This window comes from Chenopodium album, chromosome 8 (genome assembly GCF_948465745.1).
Source record: "Chenopodium album chromosome 8, dcCheAlbu1.1, whole genome shotgun sequence".
In the NCBI taxonomy this organism is placed as follows: Eukaryota; Viridiplantae; Streptophyta; class Magnoliopsida; order Caryophyllales; family Amaranthaceae; genus Chenopodium; species Chenopodium album.
The window spans coordinates 48,270,315-48,279,536 of record NC_137841.1 but is presented as its reverse complement, the minus strand read 5'-3'; the positions used below and the strand labels follow the sequence as shown (position 1 = coordinate 48,279,536).

Below are 9,222 nucleotides of genomic sequence, written 5' to 3'. Positions count from 1 at the left end.
CCTAGGGATCGACCCTTAACTTGCCCTATATTCATATAAGGTTGGTTAGGTGTTTACAAATTTTGTTTGACTTGGGGGAAGGGTAGATAACGACATACATTTTCCCCTTGTCAAAATGTCGCCGTTGCCGGGGAATGCTATTGGTGCTTAGCTTTTGTTGTTGAGTCTACTTCATTTTAATTGAAAAAAAAAATACAAAAAGATTTTGTTTCTTTAGGCTACACTTGTAGCCGTGCTACTAATATTTTCTTTGAAGTTTTGCATGCATAGAGCTCGTGATCGATCCATTGTGGTCTCTCAAGAAGAAGAATAGCTAATCGATTCTCCTTGGGGTATAGTTCTTCAAGTGAAAAAGAGATTGAAGAAGAGCAAGGCATGGGAGAAAATCCGAGAGTGACCTTGAAGGAGCTAGGAATACCCGGTGCTTATAGGTTTGAGAGCGGCATAGCTCCGCCTACAACACCGGCAAATGATTTCGAGATTCGGCCGGCCATGATCACCTTAATTGAGAGGAGGCAATATAGTGGGGCTAAGAATGAGAGCCAGTTGAACCATCTTAAAGAATTTGAAAAATATTGCAACACCATCAAAGTCAACGGAGTTTCTCAAGAGTTCATACGCCTAAAGTTGTTCCCCTTCTCTCTCATAGGAATATCCTTAGAGTGGCTAGATAAAGAGGTGAAGCCCAATTCCTTGAGAACATGGGATGATGTTACAAAGGCCTTCTTGTCCCGTTTTTACCCTCAAAAGAAGACGGCGGAGGCAAGAGCCTTGATTCAAGGGTTCAAGCAAAGGCCAAATGAAAGCCTTTACGAAGCATGGGAGAGATACAAAGAGTATCAAAGGGAGTGCCCTCACCACGGAATCCCAACATACCAAGTGGTCCAAATCTTCTATGGCGGTTTAAGTCCCCAAGGCAAGTCATGCCTTGATGGGGGGGGCCGGGGGTCCTATCATGAACAAGACCAAAGAAGAAGTGGTGGACATCATTGAGGACGTGGTGACGTACTATAGAGATTGGCAAGATGGGGAGAGAGACTCTTCAAGCAAGCAATCTTCTTTGTACTCGGTAGACCATCTAAATGCGATCAACAACCTTTCCTCCCAAATGACAAACTTGGGAAAGGAGATGACCGCAATCAAAGCCAAGTTGGAGAGCACTTCTACTTCCTCCCAAGCTTCGAATCTTCCCTCCCAATTTAAGGGGAGAGGTACTCCTTCTAACTCTCAACCCCCTCCCTCTTCACATAATATGCCTATGGGTTGTTTGTTTTGTGATGCATGTGGATCGTATGATCATGACTCTAGTAATTGTCCTAATGAATGTGTTGATGAGTTTGATAACAATAAGAGTGAGCATGTGAATTATGTGTCAAATAATAATGCTCAAAGGTTTGATAATCAAAGAGGTCAATGGAATAGGAATTACCAAAACCAAGGCAATTTTGACAACTATAATCAAGGTGGTGGTTATAGAAACCAATGGAACCAAGGTTTTCGTGGTAGCTATAATAATCAAGGTTATAGTGGCCAAAATCAAAGCCAAAATTATGGTAATCAAAACCACGGTTATGGAAATCACAACCAAGGTAGTGGTAACCATAATCAAGGTGGTGGTAACCATAATCAAGGTTATGGACAAAATCAAAATAGGGGTACTTGGAACAATCAAGGGAAGGACAATTTTCAAAGTAATGCTCAAAGAGGTCCCCCACCCGGATTTGTTCCAAGGACTCAAGGAGAAAATTCCTATTCCCAACCTTCTTCACCTAGGACCAATTTGGAAGAAATAATTGAGAATCAAACCAAGTTTTTGAACACATACATGGCCGTTAGTGATAAGAAGTTCAATGAAATGATGACCCCCAATAAAATGCTTGAAAATAAAATTTCTCAACTTGCTAATGCTTTGAAAGATCATGCAAGCCCTTCTTCTTTACCTTCCTAAGGTCTAGATCCCAAGAAACACGTGAATGCTATTGTTACTAGGAGTGGTAAGGTTCTTGAGGAGAGATTGCCTAGGAAGGGTGAGGATAAGGAGATTCCTAAGATAGCCTTGGTTGAGAATGAGGGGGATAGGGCATCATTGGATGAGGTTGTGGTTGAGACACCTAGAGAGGTGAGATTAGAGAAAGAAATTGTGAAACCCAAGCTCCCTTACCCACAAAAATTCATGAGACACAAATTGGATGGGCAATTTGGGAAATTCATTAATATGCTAAAACAACTTCATCTTTCTCTACCTTTTACTGATGTGATCAACCAAATGCCAAATTATGCCAAATTCCTCAAGGATATTTTGAGTGGGAAAAGGACTTGTGAGGTTGTGGAAACTATCAATTTGACCGAAAATTGTAGTGCTATCATCATGAACAAAATGCCACCCAAATTGAAAGATCCCGGAAACTTCTCCATCCCTTGTGCCATTAACAAGATGCAAATTGATAATGCCTTATGTGACTTGGGAGCTAGTGTTAGCATAATGCCATATTCGGTTTATCAAAGGCTTGAACTAGGGGAACTCTTACCTTCTAACATTACCTTGCAATTAGCCGATAAGTCAATCAAGTTTCCAAAAGGTAAGGTAGAAGATGTTCCATTGAGGGTTGGGAAGTTTGTGTTCCCGGTGGATTTTATTGTGCTTGAAATGGATGAAGACGCTACCATTCCAATCATTTTAGGTAGACCCTTTCTTGCTACCTCGGGTGCTATGATTGATGTGAGGAGCGCAAAGATTTCCCTTTAGGTAGGAGATGAGGTCATTGAATTTGATTTGAATGAAAGCATGAAATATCCATCTTCTTCTCTAGAAAATTGCATGATGATTGATTCACTTGATCATGTTGTGTCTTCCATGCATGAGCACTTGCTCACTTCTAACGATGCTCTTGAGAATGTTTTGTTGAACAAGGACGAAGTAGGTACACCATGCAAGGAAGTGGCATTCTATGAAGAATTACTTAATGGAAGCATGGAAGAAGTGGATGAGCAAATGTTCTTGAAAAATCTCAAGCCAAGAGTCTTTGCAAGCGGCCACATCAAAGGAAGGTAATGGTGTGCCTATGGTAGAGCTCAAACCTCTACCATCACACCTTAGGTATGAGTTCTTGGGCCCTCATTCCACTTATCCCGTGATAGTTAGTGCATCCTTGAGCGTGAACCAAGCTCAAGCGTTATGTGGTGTTTTGAGAAAGCACCAAGGTGCTTTGGGGTACACAATTGATGATCTTAAAGGTATAAGCCCCGCCTTGTGCCAACACCATATAACACTTGAGGAAGGCGCCCTTCCTTCTATCGAACGACAAAGAAAACTACATCCCCAAATGGGAGAGGTAGTTAAGAAGGAGATCACCAAGATATTGAATGCGGGAATCATATTCCCCATCTCTAGCGCAAGCTGGGTCTCCCCCGTGCATGTCGTTCCAAAGAAGGGGGGCATGACCGTGGTTGAGAATGAGAAGGGTGAGCTCATTCCAACTAGGACGGTCACGGGTTGGCGGATGTGTATAGACTATAGACGTCTAAACACATCCACCAAGAAGGATCACTTCTCTCTTCCATTTATTGATCAAATGATTGAAAGACTAACAAGGCACAAGTTCTATTGTTTCCTCGATGGATATTCGGGATTCTTCCGAATCCCCATTCACCCCGATGATCAAGAGAAAACTACCTTCACATATCCTTATGGGACCTTTGCCTATCGAAGAATGCCCTTTGGGTTATGCAATACACCCGCTACATTCCAAAGGTGCATGATGAGTATCTTTGGGGATATGTTGGAGGAGGAAATGGAGGTCTTCATGGATGACTTTTCGGTGGGGGGTGTCTCATTTGAGGAGTGCCTTGTGAACCTTGAGAAGTGTTTGGAAAGATGTGTTAAGGTCAATCTTGTTTTGAATTGGGAGAAATGCCACTTCATGGTGGAAGAAGGTATAGTGCTTGGGCACAAGATTTCAAATAGGGGCATTGAGGTGGATAAGGCCAAAATAGAAGTTATTGAGAAACTTCCACCTCCGGTGAATGTCAAGGGTGTGAGATCGTTTCTTGGTCACAAGGGTTTCTATAGAAGATTCATCAAGGATTTTTCACTTATTGCTAAGCCCCTAAATGACCTTCTTCAAAAGGATGTTGAGTTCATTTTTGATGACAAATGCTTGAAGGCATTTGATAAATTGAAGAAGGCCCTTATCTCCACTCCTATTGTTCAAGCCCCAAGGTGGGATCTTCCTTTTGAATTGATGTGTGATGCAAGTGATTGGGCTATTGGAGGTGTTTTGGGACAAAGTGTAGAAAAGAAGCTTCATGTGATCTATTATATGTCCAAGACACTCAATGGGGCTCAAAAGAACTACACAACAACGGAAAAAGAATTTTTAGCAATTGTGCACTCTTTTGAGAAATTCCGTTGTTACTTGTTGGGTTCCAAAACCACAGTCTTCACGGATCACGCGACCCTCAAGTATCTATTTTCCAAGAAAGAGTCCAAGCCTAGGTTGATTCGATGGGTGCTTGAATTGCAAACTTTTGAGATTGAGATTAGGGATAAGAAGGGTGCGGAGAATGTTGTGGCGGACCATCTTTCTCGCCTTGAGGGTGATCACATTCATGATGATGGTTCACCAATTGAGGATAGAATGCTTGATGACTTCTTATATGCCATAGAGGTGAAGGAACTCCAATGGTATGCCGACTTGGTGAATTTTCTAGCATGTGGGGAGTTTCCAACCTCTTTCTCAAAGAACTAAAGGAAGAAAATCAAGAGGGAGGCAAGACATTACTTGTGGGATGATCCCATCCTATACAAACGAGGGGTTGATGGCTTACTTAGGCGTTGTGTTCCAAATGAAGAGGTGCCTAGTGTTTTAAGGATGTGCCACTCGGACCCTAGTGGTGGGCATATGGGTGTTTCCAAGACCGCTACCAAGGTTCTTCAATGTGGTTTGTGGTGGCCGCATCTCTTCAAGGACTCATGGGGCTTTGTGAAGTCATGTGACCGATGTCAAAGGGTTGGGAATATCTCCAAGAGGAATGAGATGCCTCAACAGCCCATTCTTGAGTTAGAGGTGTTCGATGTTTGGGGGATTGACTTCATGGGACCGTTCCCATCTTCATATGGTAATCAATTCATACTTGTGGCTGTGGACTATGTTTCTAAATGGGTTGAGGCCATTGCCTCCCCTACTAATGACCACAAAGTAGTGTTGAAGTTGTTCAACAAAATCATCTTCCCAAGGTTTGGCGTGCCTAAGGCTATGATAAGCGATAACGGATCTCATTTTGTTCACAACGCTTTCCAAAAGATGTTGAGGAAACATGGAGTGCATCAACGGTTCGGCCTTCCATATCATCCTCAATCGAGTGGCCAAGTCGAGGTCTCCAATCGTCAAATAAAGCTCATTCTTGAGAAGACGATTGCAAGGAATAGAAAGGATTGGTCGACCAAGTTAGATGATGCTCTTTGGGCTTATAGAACGGCTTTTAAGACGCCTATTGGTACCAATCCATATCGCCTTCTCTATGGAAAATCGTGCCATCTCCCGGTAGAGCTTGAACATCGTGCCTTATGGGCTATCAAGAAGATAAATTTTGACTTAGCTAGTGCGGGGGAGAAGAGGTGGTTGGATCTTCATGAGCTAGAGGAACTTCGACTTGATGCTTACGATTGTGCTAGCACCTACAAGGCTCGCTCCAAAGAGGTTCATGACAAGTTGATTGAGAAAAAGGAGTTTTGTGTAGATGACAAAGTCCTCCTCTAAAATTCAAGGATGAAGTTGTTTCCCAGAAAGCTCATGTCAAGATGGAGTGGACCATTCTTGGTGAAAGATGTTTTTGATAATGGTGCCGTGGAGATTTCTCCTTTGAACTCCTCATCTTCATTTAAAGTTAATGGTCATCGGCTCAAGAAGTACTATGAGGGAGTGTTTGTTAGACTTGTTCACAAAATGATTCTTTTCAAGCCACCTTGAGATGGTGGTGCACGTCGAGCTAACGACGTTAACCAAAAGCGCTTACGGGAGGCAACCCGGATTCTCATCTCATTTCTTTTTCCTTTCTTTTCTTTTATTTTTCCTTGATTGGTTTTTGATTTTATTTTTGAGTTAGTTTTGTGTTTGTCTTGTAGGTCGGGCATTATCATCGCTTGTTGGAAAAAAAAGGGGTTTGAAGAAAAGTTAAGAGTGCTGGGGAGAGGGCTCCCCGAGGGCAAGGAGAGACCTTGGGGGCAATTTCTCCTCTTGAGGAAAATTTATAATGTCATTTCCAGGAACTTCCCGCGGTTGCCCCGCGGTCTCTCCGCGGGCGCGGGAGGTTCTGGAGAGGGCGCCCCTTGTTGGAGAGGGCGCGGGCCTCAATTCGACCAAATTTGAAGCTTCATTCCAGGAAGTCCCCGCGGTTGCCCCGCGGTCTCTCTGCGGGCGCGGAAGGTTTTGGAGCGGGCGCTCCATGTTTGGAGAGGGCACGGCCTAAATTCAAGCAAATTTGGAACCCCATTCCAGGGACTTCCCGCGGTTGCCCCGCGGTCTCTCCGCGGGCGCGGGAGGTTTTGGAGAGGGCGCAACAAATCAGGAGAGGGCGCGGCCCCCCATCAGGTACTAAAATTCTGAAATTCCAGGAAGTCCCCGCTGTTGCCCCGCGGTCTCTCCGCGGGCGCGGGAGATTTTCTGCGGGCGCGGCATTTTCGGGAGAGGGCGCGGCGAACTGGGCTTTAACCCGGGGCACGCCTCTCTTCTCCTTCTCTCCTCTCTTGTTTTCTCCTCTTCTCCTTATTTTTCCCGTTTCTCTCTCTACCTCCTCTCAAACCCTAACCCCAGTACATCAATTTCCCACAAATTTCTTCACCTTTTGCCCAAATTTTTCACAATTTCTTCCATTTTCCTCCATTTTCAACACTCCTCCTCTTCTTTCTCGTGCTTCTTCGGGAAATTTCGGGTCTTTGAAGTGCTTTGAGTTTAATTTGAGTCTCCAATCTTGGTATACTTCTAACCTTTGTAATATTTTTGTCAATTTCAATTGATTTCTTTACATTGGTTTGTTTACCTTGAATTTGAGCATGATTTTTGTGTTTTATGGTTGATTTATGGGAAAATTGGTATATTTGGGTGATTGTTACTTTTTCTTGTTGATTCATGATTATATTGTTGAATGATTGTTGATATTGTTGTTTGTTGTTGGATTTTGGTTGTTGTGTTGATTGGAACAGGTACCTTGTAGTTTGTGGTTGGATTTGTAAGGAGGTTTGTGAGTAATTTTTGGAGGAAGTTGATTTGTTTGAGGGAGTTTGTTGTGTTCTTGTGACTTGTGTGAATTTTGTTAAAATTGATTTGATAAGAAGAGTCAAAAGTAGCATGAAGCGCTCAAACCAATCCCTCGACCAATCTTCTCAAGGCCAATCCTCAAACCCTCAACCCCAACAGCATTCCACAACTCAAGATGACACTCCTCCTCCTCCTTTACCCCCTCTCAAATTTTGGAACCGGTCTAAAAAAAGCCCCATCTATAACAAAATGAAAGACCGGAAGTTTAGACCCTCCCGGCATTACTTTCGTGAGGATATGGCCAAGTTAGGAATTGAAAATGACCTTGACATCCTCCTAGATAACCTTAGCTTGGGTGAGTTTCTAAAATCGGCCCCTAGAACCTATTTGGAGCCTTCCATTGAATTTTTCTCCACATTTGAGTTCAATAAGGTGGGGGAAACCGATTTTATTATTTCCTTCCAACTCTTCAATGTCAAACACACCATGAACCTAGCCGAGTTCAATGTAGCCCTTGGTTTCAACCCCAATGGTGATATCTTCGAGCCCCTTATCTCCCTTGTCCAATCTGAGTATAATGAGGTTTCTTGGTGGAGAACCATAGCCAACAAGAGGGAGTTTGATTCGAAAAAGTCTCTTGCTAGTGAGATTATCCATCAGGCCCTTAGAATCCTTCATAGAATTCTTGGGTATTCGGTTTTTAATAAGCAAGATTTGGGGAAGTTGTCTAGGGAGGATATTATGATTTTATGGATGGCTACCAAGCCGGAGTTAGGGTCAAGGATTAAATTTGGCTATATCTTCATGAATTTTTTCAAGGATATAATGCATGGGGTCAAAACGGGGGAAATTCATTGTAGGGGCATGGTGACACGTCGTGTGTCGTATTTTAAGCAAGAGGGGTTCTTGAAGTCTTGCACTCCGGTGGGAAGGAGTGAAGACGTGTGGATTAGTTTGAAGCAAGTTAACACTTTACGTTTCATAACTAGCACTAGGAGAACCTGCACCTACTCTTGGCTAGTGAGAAATACCCACCATTGCCTTCTCCCTAACCCGGCCGCCACCTCCATCCTTCGTGAGGCTAGGAACATTTGGATGGTCCCTAGGGACAATGGGAGGATTGTGGATGAGATGGAGGAGGATGATGAGATTGATGGGGGTGATGAGAATGATAAGGAAGAGGAGGAAGGAGGAGGAGATGAATATGATGAAGAGCAACAACAACCGCCACTACAACAACAACATGAGCATTTTCATGATGATGCTCAAGGAAGAAGAAGAGAAAGAAGACGACAACAACAACAACAACAACAACAGCAAGGTTTCCAAGGGGATGCTTATCTCCGAGAGATGGAGGCCATGAGAGACCAAATGGAGCGCATGCAATTGAGCATGCAAGGTATGTACTCGGACCACCAAACTTTGTCTTATCAAACTAGCGCATTGTATGACGCTAGTGTGCGTAGGGGGGAAGTCACACCTCCGGTCAACTACCCTTATGTGCCGCCCCAACAAGGGTCGGTACCTTCATGGGGTGGTGACAACCTCTCTACGTACCCATATTGGCCCGGGGTGGAGGACCCCGATGTGCCAAGGCGCGATTTCCCACCTTATGATTATAGGGTCTCGGGGGGGAGTGATTATCGGGGTGATCCCGTATATTACTATGTTCACCCCCATCACCCCGAGCCCCTTGTTCAGCCTGAGCCCTGTGACCAATTAACCCGATCCCAACTTGACCTATTCCAGGGTCACTATGGTTTTCCTCCCGGTTACACCGGAGGTTGGGATACGGGTGATGATGGTGCCGGCCCTAGTGGCCAATAGTCCCCTTATGCATGCTTGTTCCCCTTTTTGTTCTCCCCTTTCCCTATTTTGCATGATTATAGGCATCGCGGTCGATGCCTTCATTTTGTGAGGGGGGGGGGTCAAAAAGGATGTTTTATGTTGGTTTGGGGAAGCACCT

General features: G+C 44.0%; 1 pseudogene; it reads right to left on the bottom strand.

The window, feature by feature from the left end:
- Positions 1-767: 767 nt before the first annotated feature.
- LOC145557130 (small nucleolar RNA R71) lies at positions 768-866 on the bottom strand (annotated as a pseudogene).
- Positions 867-9,222: the final 8,356 nt, after the last annotated feature.